General features: G+C 40.5%; 1 protein-coding gene across 3 annotated transcripts in view; it reads left to right on the forward strand.

Moving 5' to 3' along the window:
* MID1 (midline 1) overlaps nucleotides 1-16,825 on the forward strand; it is a 242,024-nt gene that overhangs the window by 98,963 nt on the left and 126,236 nt on the right. Inside the window, exon 1 of one of the 3 annotated variants that reach the window (XM_032680609.1) lies at nucleotides 1,481-1,690. The exons of 1 other annotated variant lie outside the window; for it this stretch is intronic. The gene's annotated coding sequence lies outside the window, so the exon portion shown is untranslated. Of the gene's footprint in view, nucleotides 1-1,480; nucleotides 1,691-5,521; nucleotides 5,570-16,825 lie in introns of those variants that run through there. One more of the 3 variants, XM_032680611.1, reaches the window with a different exon arrangement.

Here is a 16,825-nt window from a genome sequence, read left to right on the forward strand (position 1 = left end):
TAAATCAAATTTGTCCCCCATCCATGCCGTACTTCTCAGATAGACAGTACTAGTATTATGTAAACTCCTTTCTTTGTTGCACTTGTGAGAAAAATTATTATTGTCTTTAAATGGGAAAACAAATTTTGCAGATCTTTTCTTCCTTTCCCTGTGACATACCCAGTGTTGGAGCTTATCGAAAATCAAATGGAAATATATTTTTGGAAGCCTTTAATTAAAATCCTGGCAGCATATCATTGTAATTTTTTTCCTGTAGCTCAATTCAATAAGATTTCTTGTACTGATAAGAGTTTTTCTGGATAGTGACTAATTTTTGCACTGGTAGATAAAACCCTTGCAGAAGCAAATTCATGATATTGGGACTTTTCTTCAGGCATCAGATCTGCCTGATAGTCTCCTGAGATCAAAAGACAGATTTCTGTTAAAAGCAGAATAGAGGGACTAACAGGCTTTTGAACTGATATTAAGTTAAAGGCCTTCTTCACTTAGGAGAAGGTTGGGAGGTATGAATTTGCAGGTTTGTATTTCTCTGCAATTTTTTTTTTAAGTCAGGAAATTTGGAACTAGATCTCGAGGTCCCATCCAATCCAAACCATTCTATAATTCTATGAAAGGTGGAACTCAAACAGCAATGGCACTTCAGATTTGAGATTTTTGGTTTTGCCTTTTGTTTGTTTATTTTAATGAAAGCCACTGAGGGGCAGCAGATAGTAGCTGATCTCGTTAAAAGAAAAAAAAAAGTTGCATTTGGGGTCCAGTGTTATCTTACACAAGGAACTAAGCTTCAGAAGTGAGGAAATCACCCTACATAAAGAAGGGAAAGCAGAAAACGCACTGAGGTTAGGGATGATTAAACATTTACCACCAAAACAAATAAAGCTTTGCAACAAAACATTTCCAAAGCTACGGATTCCCACATACACCTCTGTTCTTTCCGGCAGACAGGCACTTGGCCTTAGTGTAAATTGCAGACTGCATTTTACTTCCTGCTGATGTCATTAAGTAATTTACTTTTAAATCTGACATGAGGAAATCGGTGCTCCGGGACCGCATGTGGCTCCAACACGGATGGGATACTGCCACTTTACCGTGCGGCTGTCGAGCGTTCCTGCATCACTCTAATGTTGCAGTAATTTCAACTGGACATTTACATATCTTTGCTGAAATCCTGGCAGTCCATTAAGCTTCGAGCAGACCCAGAGCAGTTACATGAGAATGGGAATAATCTCTTATACCGCAAATTGACTTCCCTCTTTCTAGCCCTAGACACTGTTTCCAGCTGCTTTCAGTCTTTTAAATCCTTGAAAGCTTTCCTAATCCTCGTGTAGGCAGCAGCCTTTATGTGCTCTGCCTCCCTCCCCTTCCTTCTGATTGGCGAGGCTATTCCATGGCCCAGCTCAGCCAACTACTCCATCCCTGGGCTACGGTTTGAAATCAGAGCCAGGCGGACAGTTGCCTCCCCGCTCCCGACTTTTCATAGGCTGGGGAAAGAAGGTTGGGAAACTTGACATTGTCGTAAGACTCCCCCCAGCAAAGAATAAAAAGGGGGAAAAATAATAGACAGGGAAGAGGAGGGAGGAAAACTTGATTACGGTGGGAAACTTGATGGATTTCTGCCCTGCCGACAGCAGCGCGGTGTGAGCAGCCCCTTGCCGGCTGGATGGATGATGGGAATCTCACCATGAGGCAGGTAAGGAACCTCTTCCCGCCGGGCCCGGGTACTACCGGTTCCAACCTCTGCGGAGCTTGGCTGCTTTTTTAGAACTCCTCATTTTTTCTCAGAATTGTCTAAAGTGAGTTTCCAGCGTGGGAAAAAAAAAAAAAAAAAAAAAAAAGTAGTGTTTTTTTTATTTTTATTTTTTTTTGCTTAATCCTCCCAGTAGGCAGGGATGCCATGCAGGTCATGGTGCATTTTGGGCTTGTAGGGAGCATGGAAGCGGTTTGCGAGGTATGTAAATCAATTCCAGTTTGCCATGGTTTAAGTGCATTGTGTAGGCTGCCTCGCAGCGCCTGTTTGTGACATGTGAAAGGAAAGAACTTGTGTTATAATCCTAAATATGCCAATAATTCAGCCCAGGGATAATTTATTAAACAGCACTGCATGAGTTCCTTGCCTGCCAGTGCTTTAATCTTCTGATTGTTTTAAAATGCAGTAGTTTCAAGCTGTCTTACAGCTTCACAAAAGTACTTTAGGATGGGTTTTCTAGGGATTCTTTTTCTGAGATTATTCAAATGAGATTTTTTTAAAGACTTCTATTCACCTGAGGGGACAAAAGGAGCTTTTATTCTTGTTCTTGCAGTTAAAAGGCACAGTGACAAAATGTTTTTGATTCTCGTTGTTCATAGTTTTACAGCAACAATGTATGCTTAGAAGAGCCTTATGGGAGCAAGAAAAACTGGCTTTACCTTAAGACCGAATCAAGGATCCGTCCCAGTTTAAAAACCCTTGCCAATACACTTCTGAAACTTGCTCTTAACATATTTTCTAGGGAGGTAATGGGTAAATATGAGGAAATGAGAAAAGTTTTCTAGGTTCTTTTCTCTGTGGGTGTTATTAATTCAGTTCTCACTGTGACTTTTACAGTACATGTCCAGGGAATGCACGTGTGAGGATTTTGCACCTGTAGTGCAAATGGAGCATTTGTTTTCCACTCACTTTCTGAACCCATGGTGGGAAATTCCAGCTTCCTTACACCAGTTTTCTCTAAGTTATAGGAGGTAGGGAAGGGTGAAGAAAGAGAGAACATAGGGGATAGCAAGAGGAAAGGTATTTCTTGCTTCCACTAGCCAAACAACCACCTTTTATAGCTCTTTAAAGAGAGAGGTGAATTCTTGTCCTTGCAAAGCACAATGAAGGGCATTTTATATACTCAAGTTGGTCAGCTGGATGCACGTAGTCATCAGAAATCATTATCACCACAAGAGGGTACTTTGGCACAGGGGGTTGCCAATGAGGAATGTGAAAGAAGCAGAAATGTTACAGGATGGTAATAATAAAGTGCTCTGTGAAACGTACTCTTTACTCTCCTGAAATATTTCTACCTAAAGAATAGGGCTTCATAGGTAATGAAGATTCATAGATGGTGGGTTAAAAAAGCGAAACAAGTAAGTCGGAATAGAGAGGGTGGAAATGCTAAGGCAGACACATACCCTCCCTTCCACTCCAAGAGAGGAGGAGCGGGGGTTGGGGGGCTGGTGGTGGAGGTGGTGGTGGAGAGACATTCCATCCTGAAGAGAGGTGCAGGCACAGGCGGGCTCATTCTTGCCGGGCCTGTCCCGTCCCGGTAGGTGCTTGCCTCTCCTCCCTCTCCCGCAGGAGCGCAGGGAGGGAGACGCGCTGCCGAGGGGGCCCCCGTGCCTCTTCTGAGGGGAGTGAGATCGGGTGGGGAGCACCCGGCTGGGGCGCGGCCAGAGTTTGTTTAAACACCTGCCTGTGAGTGCGGTTTCTCTCTCCCGTGCCAAGGGAACAGTTAGAGAGTATTTCTCTGCGTTCGGTTGGTTTGCTGTGCACAAATATTTTCAGTTTGGTAGGGAAAGTCTGTGGACGCTTCTAGGGCCCAAGGGGCAAAATCCAGAGAGCTGGGGGTGCTGAGAAACTGTGTGCAGCAGCCCCTGGCAGCAGAACTCTTGTTTTAGTGGGAACTGAAAATTGTGATGGGCTATGAACTCACCGCATAAAACGTTTAGGAAATCCATTACAGCAGACACTTGGAAACAGGCAAGTCATGTGCAGCTGGAGCCTTCACTCCTGCTTCTAGTTGGAAATTGTTATGGGAAAGACGAATATGTAGAGGGTGACTTTTCCGTGGCCCTTCTATTCAGAGCAACAGAGAGCTCTTTTTTACCAACTTCTCCACCTTATAAACCTCTCTCCCTACCTGTTCTGCTGCTTTCCCTGCCCTTCCCTCATGCTCCCTTCCTTATCCTTACACCAGCTGGTTAAAAGACAATGAAGGGGAGGGTTAACTCCTTCCTTTTCTCAGGCTCTGGGAGTGAGTGCTCCCACTTTCAGAGGCTCTTGGTGGGACTATACCTTAATTTGGTGTAGCTGAGTTAAGCATCAAGCAGGCAGTGTATTGCAGCTGTTGGAATAAAACCATGTACTGTGCTGCTGATGATCTGACCCAAAGGCAACCCACAGGTCCTAAACAATAACAGCATATAGCAAGACAAATGCACTAATTTCCCCAACAGAAGTGGAGTAATTACTGTAGAAATGTAATATGCAGCCTGTTGAGTTGAAAAGATTCAGCCCACCTTACTACCTTACTACTGCCAGTCCAATAGTCTCTAACAGGTGACAGGAGTTGGTGTAAATGTTGTGTTGAGATTTGTAACTGAGACAGTATAAAGATGCAGTCATTTTTAGGTGATAATTGAACACCTCAGCAAGAGGGGTCTTCTTAATGTCTCCCAAAACGACCTCACAAATAAGCTCCAGTAACCAAAATAGGAAAATTTCTATCCTGTAAGGGAAAATATACCTGTCAGCATGTACCTGTAAAAGTTTAAGCATTCACAGGAAATATATCCATTTGTGTGTGCCAGCATGTTGTAAGACTAGTGTTAGGAAGCAGAAGTGCAATTTTTAAAGGCATCTAACATGGTTGCAAAACAAAACAAAAAATAATAAACAAGAAAAAAAGTCTTTTGCAGGTAACACTTCTTTTGCTTTGCAGAGTACTCAGTTCAGTTTATTACTTATATATACAAAAAAAATAAATACCCTAAGTAAGGAAACTTGCAAACAACGGAAACTCCTGGGAAGATGCTCAGCCTTCATGTGGTAGAGTGGAGTTTTTGTGTAACTGGACACAGTTACATGGCTGAATTCCCTGAGTTTGCTGCAAAACTGGAGAGGGCACTGTGGGCTCTGTTTTAAGTTTCTTAAGTCTACTTTACAGAAAATCAAATGTTTGATGAATTTGAATACTTTTTTTTCATTCACTTTCAACCACAACATATCCCTGAAGCGTGGAGTGTCATTGACAACAAACACAACTCTTTATTTTGGTCTCTTCCTATTGAAGTACCATTGACTTTGATCGAGGCAGTTCAACTAAACAACTGTTAACTGACATGCCACCTAAAAATGAAAAACTGTGTTTCTAAGGCACATAAAACCATTACAATGACTTATCATGACTGCAGTCATATGGCTTTTAGCATGCATATAATTCACCAAGTGAATAAAGGCTGCATACAGTTTCAGTGCAAAGCATATGCAAAATTCAAAATCACCCCCTTTCTTTTCAGCTGTTTAGGTTCTTAGCATGTGTTTCTTATTTCCTATTTTCCTTTGCATACCTTTTAAAATTCTTAATGTGTTCCTCTGTAGAAAAACTGTATTCTTATCCTGAAGTGTTGTAATCCTTAGCCTTGTGTTAGGAAATTCTCTTTTAAAGTTGATCCTGGTATGTTTTGTTGTTTATTTTGTCTGTAGGGGAAGAATGAGCATCTTGGAGAATGCTGCTTTTTTTTGTGTGTGTACCATGCAGAATAAAGAAAACAAGTGTACAGAGTCACCAGGCTGGGAGTGTATCGGTTAATTAGTGCTGGACATTGCTCGGTAGGAAGCCTGGCGAGGATTTTTTGTGCGTGTGTGTGTGTTGTCTGCTCGCTTTGATCACTTGTGTGGTAAATAGACATGCAGGGTAGCTATAGCAACATGTGCTGTAGGCTGGTGGGAACTGAGGGGATGGGATCCCAGGACAAAGGGTAGTTTGTTAGAGTGGTTGGTTCTGATTAGAAAAAGGTGGCACCAATCAGGGCGTTTAAAAACATCGGTTTTACAAAACGCAAATGGATGTTATCAGTTTCAAAGTAACGCTTGTTTCTGTAGCTCTGCAAGAGTAGATCATAGAGAAGATTGGGAATGAAGGAGGAGGGATAATAAAAAGCAGAAGCAAAACCCATTTACACTTTTGAATGTAAAAATGTTCATGCTATTTCTTGTGTTGCTGTACTGTCTTTGTAGTTTGCAAAAAAGCATTTGTAGGAACCAAATTGTCACAGACGATGCTACTAAGAGTTGTGTTTTTAAAACATGGCTTCAGGAAGCAATGATGATAATGATGTTATGTAGTGCATCTGATCCATTACCTTTCTCCAGTTTCTGAAAGTTGTGTGCGCAATTTGCGATCCCAAGGTACTGTACCTATTTCAGCAGCCTTCCTGTAGAGGTCAGACTTGAAGCTCTCAAAATCTTCTCATGATAGAATTTTAACCTAAAGCTATAAAAGCACAAATCCAGGCATAGCCACTTTCCTCGTTAACTTTATGTGGAATACTTTTAAAATAATATTGGTTTGTCAGTGTTGGATTATTAAGTAACACTGCATTCTGCATTGATGGCAGCCTGAAATACATTGAAATTCAGCTTTGTCTCACATCTTGAACAGAACCCAACCTAAAGCTTTTATTAGCGCCTGAATTATTTAGATGTGTATCTCTGTCTCTCTGATCCCCACTAGGCCTCCTACCTTTGATGAGATCTGTCTCCAGCTCCCTCCCTCCTGCCTGCCCAGCCCTCTGCTGTGCTGGCTGCCGGCTTCCCACCGCTGCCTGGTCCCAGGACTTTCCCACTGGGGAGGGACAGGGAGGCAGGCAGTGCCACAGAGAGCTTCAACAGCTTCTGAGCTCTGCAAAAAGTTGTCAGATCTCAGAGTCTCTCCAGAGAGTAGCACCAGAGGTAAGGGGTCTGTTGGAGCCTGGGGTCAAGGAAAACGAAATGCTGGGAACAAGGAGTTGCGGTGGTAAATGCTCAGGGAATATGCTGAAGCTCAATAAATACTTCAGCATTTCGAGAAACAGTTTGTTTTGGCTGTGGGTGAAGAGTGAGCTGAGAGAAAGGAGCAGACCAGTATTCACATACAGCCACGTGAATACCCTTTTGAATGTGCGCTGGAGTTTGTTTGAACTGAATTTCAGACTTCTTAGGGTACATCATTCTTTAACTGTTGTTGGTTCAAAGTTTTATTACAATTGTGCAGCTTAGAGCTTGTAATGCTTTAGCAAGCTGTAGGGAATTACTGTATATCCCTGAGATCCCTGGCTTACAGTGCAGAATCCACCCTGTCTGAAAGCTGGGAAAGGTGCTAAAGGGTAGGAAGCTGATTTTGATCTCTTTTCTAAACAGTAAAAATAGTTCTTAATTCTTCAAAATTCTTTACTGCTGTGTCATGATTGTTTATAATTATTATTTTTATCTTCCAAGGGGTATGTGGGAAGACAAAAAAGCTGGCAAAGAGGCAATATTTGTTTGGCCCTTAAGTATGATAAAACTTTTTTGATGTCATAAGTGTTGAGATAGCTGGGCGCAAGAACAATTTTAAGATAGTAAAACAAATAAAAGAAAGTCCATGGTTTTATTCCTGGCTTAGTAGGAGAGCAAATGAGGAGATTCATGGGGCTGATAGGATTTTTCATTGTACTATAATAGACTGTAATGAAAATATTTATGGAGGGATATTTCATGGCCCCAGAGAGAAACTGGTAAAACTCTATGACAGTCACTCCCCATTTTGGGATGGGTAGGTTGACATATTTCTCATGACTGCAGTGGCAGCAACATCTTCCCGTCATGCCTCACCCAGGCCACCTTTGTGCTGCCCATGCACCTGTGGGCCTCCAGCCTCTCTTTGGCACCCCTTCACCCCTCACAGGTGCCCATGACTAATGGCATTAACTTGGCTCTATGGGTCTGCAAGGTATTTAATTACTGAACAGCTGCAGCAGGAGCTCAGAAAGACACGCCCTACCACCAGAACAGTAGGGCGGACTCATATGTGATACTGGTAAGATGATAGACTTCATAGATTCAGGTGAAGAGAAAACATGCTTAAATGAGATGAGACACCCCACCCCCCCACCCCCCCCAACATCCTGGGGTCTCCCTTTCTGGTTTTTTTTTGAGCATTGTCTGAGACAGATATTTTCTTCCAAAAATGCTGAGAAACCAGTATTTTATGGTAAAATCGGTCTCAGAAAAATTCTGGTGTTTTTTTCAGCAGTTGTAACATATCAAAACATGCTCCCTCTTGTTTGTGATTTTGTTTTGGTTTGAGGTTTTGGGGTTTTGGTTTTTTTTTTCTTTTTAATTTGGTTTGTTTTGTGTATAAGTTTGGAGATTTTTCTTCCTGAGAGATAATTTGAGACATTAAAAAAAGAGAAACACTACTCATTTTTATACCTGTATATGTGTATTTAGAATTGCAGTCGCCAAATCCAGCCACTTCATCATAAGAACAGCCAGTGTCCCAGTTTCAAGGAACTCTTCATCACCAAGCAAGCTTAAAAAGTGTTGGAGGGTGTTTTGCTTTTATAATTAGACTGTACTGGGTTTTCTCTCCCCAAGATTATGCTCCTGTTGCAAAATCTCTGTATCTTACAGGAAGATGTAAACTCTGACAGCTTCTTCTTTCTTGACCACTGAGGTCTGTATCTGTCTCCTGCCAGCTTTTTTTCTCCTTTTCAGCCAGCTCCAGCTTCCTGAGTAGTGAGGTCTCAAACCCTCATCCTGGGCTCTAGTCCCATCTCAGCTCTGGAGGCAGGGATACAAAACACATATCTCTCATTTCTCAGGTTTCTGTTCTTGCGGGAGTCGCAAGAGGCTGTAGGCAGAAACCTACACAACTCTGTTAACTCACTGAAAAATACCTGTGTTGTAAATCTGACGTGGAGAGAAACAACCAGAGCAGGGAAAGGGAAGGCTGCCCTGAGCAAGGAAAAGGACTGTTCCTTTTAGGGCACTCCATGTGGATAAAGCTCTCGCACAGGGACACACAGTGGCCAAGCATAGACCAGGTTTGTCCATGTGATACTCAGGAGATTGTGTATTCCTGGGTTATGCCTTGTGTTAAATGCCATTGAAATTAGTGTGCACTTTTGCTGAGAGATGTCAGCTACGTGGACCTTGGTTTTGAGCAACTTAGGAAGCTTAGGTTTTGACCTGTATGCAAATTTATGCTATCCCACCAGCCTTGGTATCATCTATTGAAACAAAGGGCTAATGACTTAATTTCTAACTGGAAAACCTCAGAATTATAGTTTAGACAGAGATCTCAAACTGGGAGTTAAGCAGTTCAAAAGTGCACTGTATTGTTTTGGTCTAATTAACACAACATGGTGATAAGACATTAAAGCAGAGTGACAACACTATACATTGATAACAGGGGACATTAATGCCTGCAGACACAGTCTACATTGTAAAAATCTGAAAAAAAGGGCTTATTATGTTAGATAGGTCAATGTGATTTGACCTAGTTTTGCTTTGCTGCTTGGAAATTATGTCAGTATTTGTTATGTCATCTCCTTGGATGAGCAATTTAACATCCTTTTTGCATTGCAGTGTTGTCCTAATATTTTATATATATTTACTTGCTCTCTAAAAGGATCCTTCAGGCTAAATCTAGAGATCTGGGAAAAACTGATACAAAACAAAAACCTCCTGAAATAGGCTTCCCTTTTATATATGTCCTCTGTCCAACAAAAAGGAGTAAATTTTATCACAACGAAATAATAGCTACAAATTCTGAAAAGTATGTTGTCCCTTTTGCATGTAACGCTCATTAAAGTTCATGAACACAGAATGCTTGTGGTAACTCATATAGGTATGTACACCTTTCCCATAGAGGTATTTAATTAGTAGAAAACAGCATTCTTAACTTTACTGAGATGCTTTTGTAAAATAGAGTGGCTTAAGGGAATCATGCAATATACTTTTCTGAAAGGTAAGGTCTCATGTGAAATCATCAGTATTTCTTTTGGAAAAACTGAGGGGTTTTTTTCATTTTCAACAAAATCACAGGGGCTTTCCTTCATGTTTATGTTTATACTGTTTTGGTTTTTTTCCTCTGCTACCATCTGGACTTTTAAGGCAAGACTTTGCATTTGCCAGGATTCAGATTGTGGTACATCAGGGAACAACCAGAGGATTAAATGTTACTGGTCTTCGCTCTAATGGAAAAAATAATCTATTGCTGTTACAGTATTTTGATAAGTGCTCCATTTCTTCCTTAGCTTTACCTATCCTCTCACAGCAATGTCCCTTACATGTATACCCTACCAGTGTAGGGCATTGCAAGGTTACAGCTTTTACTTCTTAGCCTTTCTTGATCCAAAATGGGCAACTCTGAAGCATGATTTTGCTTCTGCTGAAGTCAGTGCTATTGGGGAGGTTATTGTAGTTATTCAAGTATGTCTGTCAGTAAATTTGCACCTCTGTGGCAAATGCTGAACAGATCGGGTGATAGTGTGAGAGTAAAACCAGGCTTTCTTTCCCGATTCATTTTTCTAATAATTTTCATTTTAATTCCTATTTTCTTGAAGATTAAGAAATTTGTTCTTGAGTTTTATCCTGAGCTTGTTCATTGCAGCGTTGAAATATTTTAATGAGCTAAGTAAGAGCTGCAGAATTTCCTCACCATTTCTTCACAAATACATCTAATCTTCAAAAGGTCCTGCTTACTGAGATTTTTCAGCTCAAGTAAAATTTAAAATTGTAATAGCTTTCTGAAGTCTTTGAGTATACTACAGATGCAAATGCTCTTACATCCCTTGTTAACCAGCTTAATTGGAACAAAAGCCCAATACGAATGAATGTTCAGAGGTGCCTCTTCTGTGCTATAACATTTGCTCTTGATCCCTAATTAAGCCTTGTTACTGAAGGTTAAAAAATCCTCCCACAATATAACTCTCCTTGAATGTCTTGACTGCAAAAGAAACTGTCAGGGGAGAAGTCTGCTCTTGCCTCCCATGTGCCTCCTCTCTTAAAGAGAACTAAAGTGTAAACTGCTTATGAAAGATTATCAATGACTTGAAATAAATACTGCATATCCCCAGAGTAGAAGCCTCATGCTAAAGGGAGAAGATGCTTGTGGGCTGACAACAGGATTCACATAGCTAGCAAGACTGCATGGATAGGGATTCATGGAAAGTTCTGATTGTACTCTGGAGATTATCTGGTCCGATCTTCTCAGCAACTTGGTCAAACAATCTTGAGCACGTGAAAGTCCGCTGCTTCCCTGGGCAGCTTCTTCCAATTTCCAGTTGCTCTCATGGGGAAGACGTTTTTTTTTCTTGTATCCAGACAGAATTTACCTCAAAGTAGCTCATGCCCACTGCCTCTTTTTCTGTCACCGGGTATCCTTGTCAAGAAAGGAGCTCCATTTCCTCTATATCCAATTTTTTAGATATTTAAAAAAAAGTGTTATTAGATCCCCTTTGAGCCTTCTGTATTCCAGAATATGTAACATGTAAACATGTTTCCTTTAACCTTTCTTTATATGCCAAATTTTCCAATCCCTAATAATCCCAGGGGCCTTTACTGAACCCTTCTCAACTTTTCCAACCAAGGGGACCACAACTGGTCACAGTATTCCAGGTGTAGTCTTGTAAATGCCAAGTAGACTGAAATAGTCATATTTCTTGAGGTACTGACTGTACTCTTGCTGGTGCAGCCCAGGAGGTTTCTGGCCGCCTTCCCTGTCAGGACACACCATTAGCTCCCATTCAGTTCGCTGCCTGCCACCACTCCCAGGTCCCTTTCAGCAGAGCTGCTCCTCCAGCCCATCAGTCCCCAGCTTGTGCTGCTGCTTAGGATTACTTCTTTCCAAGTGCAGGACATTACATTTATCTTTGTAAAACTTACATTATGGCTGTATTGATAAAGTTACTTTATAGCCTCCAAGATGGGCTTCCTGGCCAACGTAACAAAACAAGAGCAAATCCCAAACCTGTTTAACTTCATCTTACTGCATGATTGCTCACAAAAGGCTTGAGTTGTTTCTTAAACATCATCTGTCTTTCTGGACCAGAAACCCTGGTTCATGGATCTCGTCTAATTTGTCTATTTCCATGACTTTTTCTATTGTCTGTTTCTATGAATTTATACCTGTAAATATTGTAGAAGAGTTAGCTTTAGGAAGACAGATTGTGTCATTTTAGTTTAGAAAATCTGGAAACTGTTACCAGAGAAAACAGATTTGTGGAGAAATGCACTTTATTTCTCTATTTGTCTTGAGATCATGAGGTCAGTATGCACCAAAAGAGGCTAATTACCAGTGGTGCTGATTTTTTTGCCTAAGGTTCCCTTGAGTTTTCAGACTAATTCCAGTACACTTTCTTAGTCCAAGGATTTTTTTAGCTCTTTTTATAGAGCCTTGTTTCCTTCCACGTGACACTCCTCTAGGTTTTCTATTACTGCCTCTTCACTTTGCTGTCCCCATTTTTTTGGCCTCCTGCCCCTTCTCCAGATATCTGGACAACACTATACCTTGCAGAGCTCTGGGGTAAACCTTGGGGAAGAAAGGGGACTTGGAGAAAGAAGGGAAATGCCATCTCAGTCTCCCTCCTTTTTCAATTGTGCATTTAACCTCATCAGAGAGGTAGGCTTTGCCAGCCTAGGACTCCTGGCCCTGTCAATGTACAGCTGGAAGTTTGAGCATGACGAAGAAGAAAACTGATAGCACATTCGTCTCCTCTCATTCCCTCAATTACCCTTCTTCTAGCATTGAACTGGAATTGCAGATTTTTAGTGACAATTCTGAGATTGAAAATATATTTTAGTCTTTCTGAACATCTTGTGGCAGATGTTTGTGCCATTAGTTGCTGTTATGCCATGGGATGACTAAATATGTTTTCATTTTTGAGATAATTGAGGTAAAGGAACGGGAAGAGAAAGAAAAACAAACGGGCAGTTCTCGCTGTTTATGTGATATTCCTACATAACAACAGGGGAAGCAGCTCTATTTTACTTGAGAGTGGTACATTTTAAAATACTGGGGTACATTCCTGAGACTAGACTAGGTTACTCAGAAAATAAAGTACAGAAAAGAGGGACAGAGAGAGGCCCAGAGGGAAAACAACTATGTGGGAGAGGAATCCAGGAGGAGCCTGCAGAGAAAGAAAAGGTTAACTGGCTCTCTTCTTCAAATTGCATTAGGAAAGCGGAGAAAGCAGTATTTATCCAGCAATGGAGAATCAACCTTGTTTGAAAACCTTGAAGATGAAAATAGGATTTTTCAGTGGCACAAAGTCAGAACTTGCCTTGGTAAGCACAAACGCAGGAAAGAGGAATAGTTCATAAACTTAAAGAGCTTGGAGGTGAAAGGAAGGAAGGCAGAAGAAGAAAGGTAAGGAAGATAAAGAAGACCTCTGAAGGCTTACAAAGGGAGTTAAACACTCACAACAGCCATTGTGAATTCCAGTTCTATCTCTGTGAAACTCTCTGGCCTAGCTCTTCTTGAAAGAACCATTCCCAATGGTACTTGTTCTTTACATGCCCTTTTGCATTGCAGTGTAAAGGTGTAATGGGATGATCAATGCAGTTTTGTTTTATAAATCCTCTGGAAAACTACTTTCCTAGCAGGCTTTTCTTTCAAATGAGTTTTAAAAACATACTGTAGTATTCTGGGGTGTTGGGTATTTTAATGTCAGTAAAAGCATCTAAAATATAAGGCTTAGTTTTCTGATGAAACTGCAAGGCTTCTGGCTTTTTCAGTCTTGAGGTCATTACATAGTGTGTGTAAATAAATGTTTTCTAGCAGATGCTGAAACCTGGCACGTGAGGGCTAGAGGTGTACATAATCCTTCAAAAAGTAAAATATATCAATAACTTTGGGCATCTTCATTTCTGAAGTTTGTTGGCTGAACTTATGGGACAGCATCAAAAAATTCTGAGAATAATTTTTACCATGAGGTACTGTGAAAAAAGGGCTACATTCCAAATATAAGACCATTACTCCTGATGATCTTGTAGGTCTTCCACTGTGTGAACAAATACTCATCCTGCAGAAGTGATAATCTGACTTATAGCAGACAAAAAACCCAAACCCATGTTGTTTTATTTTGCAAAAGTCTTACTCCCCAAACCAAGACTTTTCCCACATAATTTCATGACTATGGTAATACCAAAAAGTCTAGTTTTTGTGATAAGACATCTGATGATGTCATCTCAGTAAAAGGTACTGTAAAAGATACGATTTAGTTAGAAGGTTATATGGACAGATGTACAATGCTGTACTTCAGGCCAGGCATAAGTTATGGTTGAAAGGTGACTGACAATCAATTTTCCCAACTTTGGACTGATTCATTTGAAAGTTCTGTGCAAAGACATCAACTGGAGATTTAAAGGATATGTGTTAAAGTGCTATGCTGTGCAGACCTACACTAAGTGGTATTAGGATGGCATATGCACTGCAGGAAATGAAGCAAGCTTGGGGATTTGCTCATATTTACAATAGATGTTTGTTTACTTAATGTGTTCTTTCTTGTGTAGGGTGAAAAGGTTACGTATGTCTTCAGGTGATAATGGACAAATTATTTAATTAATAGGGGTGGTTTTGCTCCAAATCAGAAGGTCAAGAATCTTTGCCCAGTATGTGGGAAAGAATGATACTCGGAGTGATTAACACCCAGAGGAAATTTCTGAGTTTATTTTGGCTGGTCTATAGTTGATAATTCCCTTGGCTAAAGGAATGCCTGGCTCCACGTCAGTCACCATTTCCAGAGCTTAACTTTGAATAGCAGTTATTGGTCACATATGTTGGCCTGGTAAACTCTCATTTCAGAAGCAGGATGCAAAATGGCACATAGGTAAACTGTAGTGTTTGGGGATTTTGCTTCTATTTTGTTGTTGAAAGACTTCAATTTTTAAAAAAGAAAATATAAGGAAGGCTCTTGGTGTAAGTCCGCTTGTATGAATTAAAAGACTCTTCATACAACAGTACTTTGTTTTACAGACAGGAGAAGTTTCAGAGATAGAGGTAAGGAGAATTGGAATAACTGAACAAATTCCAGTAGCTCAGAAGTGTACGAGGAACATCCACTTTCCAAGTCCTAACTGTACAAGTTATGAGTCACAGTATCTCATGAAATTTTTGAGATAGTATCAAAGATAAAAAAGCCATAAAAGCCTCCAGAGTAACTCAGAATAAGGAAGAAAAATGGCTAGTGTTCTTGCACTAGCAAGAAATTATTTATTTAGGGGGAAATTGCAAATGATAATAAGAAGTGGAGTATGCTCATACTAAGAAAGGCTGCTCCATAAAACAAATCTAAATCCCCAAATCTGACCTAGAGCATTCCTATCCAGATTCTAGATGCATTATCAGTTTAGCTTTGAGTATGTAAGATACATTGACCACATTTTTCAAAGACTCAGAGCATTTTGCTTCAGTGGGTGAAATAATTCACAGATGTTTACCATGCCAAAATTTGACTGTGGTTTAAAGCATCATTTCAAAGGTTTTGTACAAGGCTGTATTTTTAATATTTTGCAGGTTTATCTTTATCTTTTAAATGCAAATATGCTGAGGCAGGAATCCTGGAGTCGGGTCAGTCTGTGGCTCTGTTACAATTTCATGTCTCCATATGTCCATGCTGCAGCTGAGGAATTTATTATTCATCTTGTTTGAGTGGTAACCCCCAAGTCTCCCAATATAACAACAGAGGTATAATATGAAATAGGCCCCCAGATCTACTTTCATGTCAGCCACTTTACATCCCTTATTTACCTCAGGGAGGGGACACAGGTTAAATCAATTTATGCTTCTAGTTCTCTAGTACCTGTTTATTTTACCTCCGAAGTGCCCAGAAGTTCAGTGAGGTCTTCCTGCAGTTGAGTGAATCAGCTGCAGGAACCACAAGAATTGCCCCAACAAATCTTAATAACAAACACAGAAACTTCAGTCTGAAAAATGGTTTGAAAAAAAATAGAGTAAAAATTGTAAATACTTGAGTGAACACAAGTTTATCTGCCTTACTAACTGGATTTTAGATGTCTGGGTCTAAATCTGTGGCTTATTACTTATATCAAGGAAGGGAGAAGATGTATAAAGGAGGACCTGCACAATCAGGCCTTTGCAAAAAAAACCCCTTGCATAACTAATCCTTATCATCTGTGTAATCTGTCTTCAAAAGGATTGACATACAGAGCTGAAGCCTCCTGGTGTTATGTGGTATGTTCACTTCAACTTAAGGAAGAAAAGGGGTAGGAAAGCTTTAAATAGGTTGTGGTGAAAGATATTTTGTAACCTAGGTTTGATCTAGGCAGAACAATACAGAATAATGGAAATAATATTGAGCACTGCTGTTGTCTGAGAGGTCAGGGTAAGTGAAGGGGTGCTGTGTTAGTGTTTTAGCAAGGTCTAATACAGCATGATGAAACAGGATGTAGAGGAAAGGCATCTGCAGTACTTTCAGGATTTTGAAGAAAACAATAAAAAACTCAAGCTAGCCTTAAATCCAGTAGTACTTGTAGTTTGCATTGTACTCCTCTGATCCTTATTTAAAAAGATTAAAATGAAAGTGTTTGTTTTCTAAAACAGAAATAGTATTTACAAAGTGAGACAGCAAGAGAGTATGTTGCCTATAAGAGACACACCTTTTAAAACCAACTTCAACAGGAAATCCAAATATGACATTCCATAGATTTAAAAGAAGCCATTTATAGGCATTTGCATATAATTAAACATTTGCAAGAAATTCAATGACCATTTGATATGCCTGAGGGAAGGGATCCTATCCAGAGAGACCTTGACAGGCTTGAGGAGTTGATCAAGGTGAACTTAATAAAGCCAAGCCAATGCCCAACATCAATATAAATTGAGTGATGAGTGGATTGAGAGCAGCCCTGAGGAAAAGGACCTAAGGATAGTGATGGATGAGAAGCTGAACATGAACTGACAATGTTGTCCTTTCAGCCCAGAAAACCAGCTGTATCCTGGGCTGCATCAAAAGCAGAGTAGACAGCAGCTTGATGAAGGTGATTCTGCCTCTCTACTCTGCTCTGGTGAGACCCCACCTGGAGTGCTGATCCAACTCT

Source organism: Chiroxiphia lanceolata, chromosome 2 (assembly GCF_009829145.1).
Source record: "Chiroxiphia lanceolata isolate bChiLan1 chromosome 2, bChiLan1.pri, whole genome shotgun sequence".
In the NCBI taxonomy this organism is placed as follows: domain Eukaryota; kingdom Metazoa; phylum Chordata; class Aves; order Passeriformes; family Pipridae; genus Chiroxiphia; species Chiroxiphia lanceolata.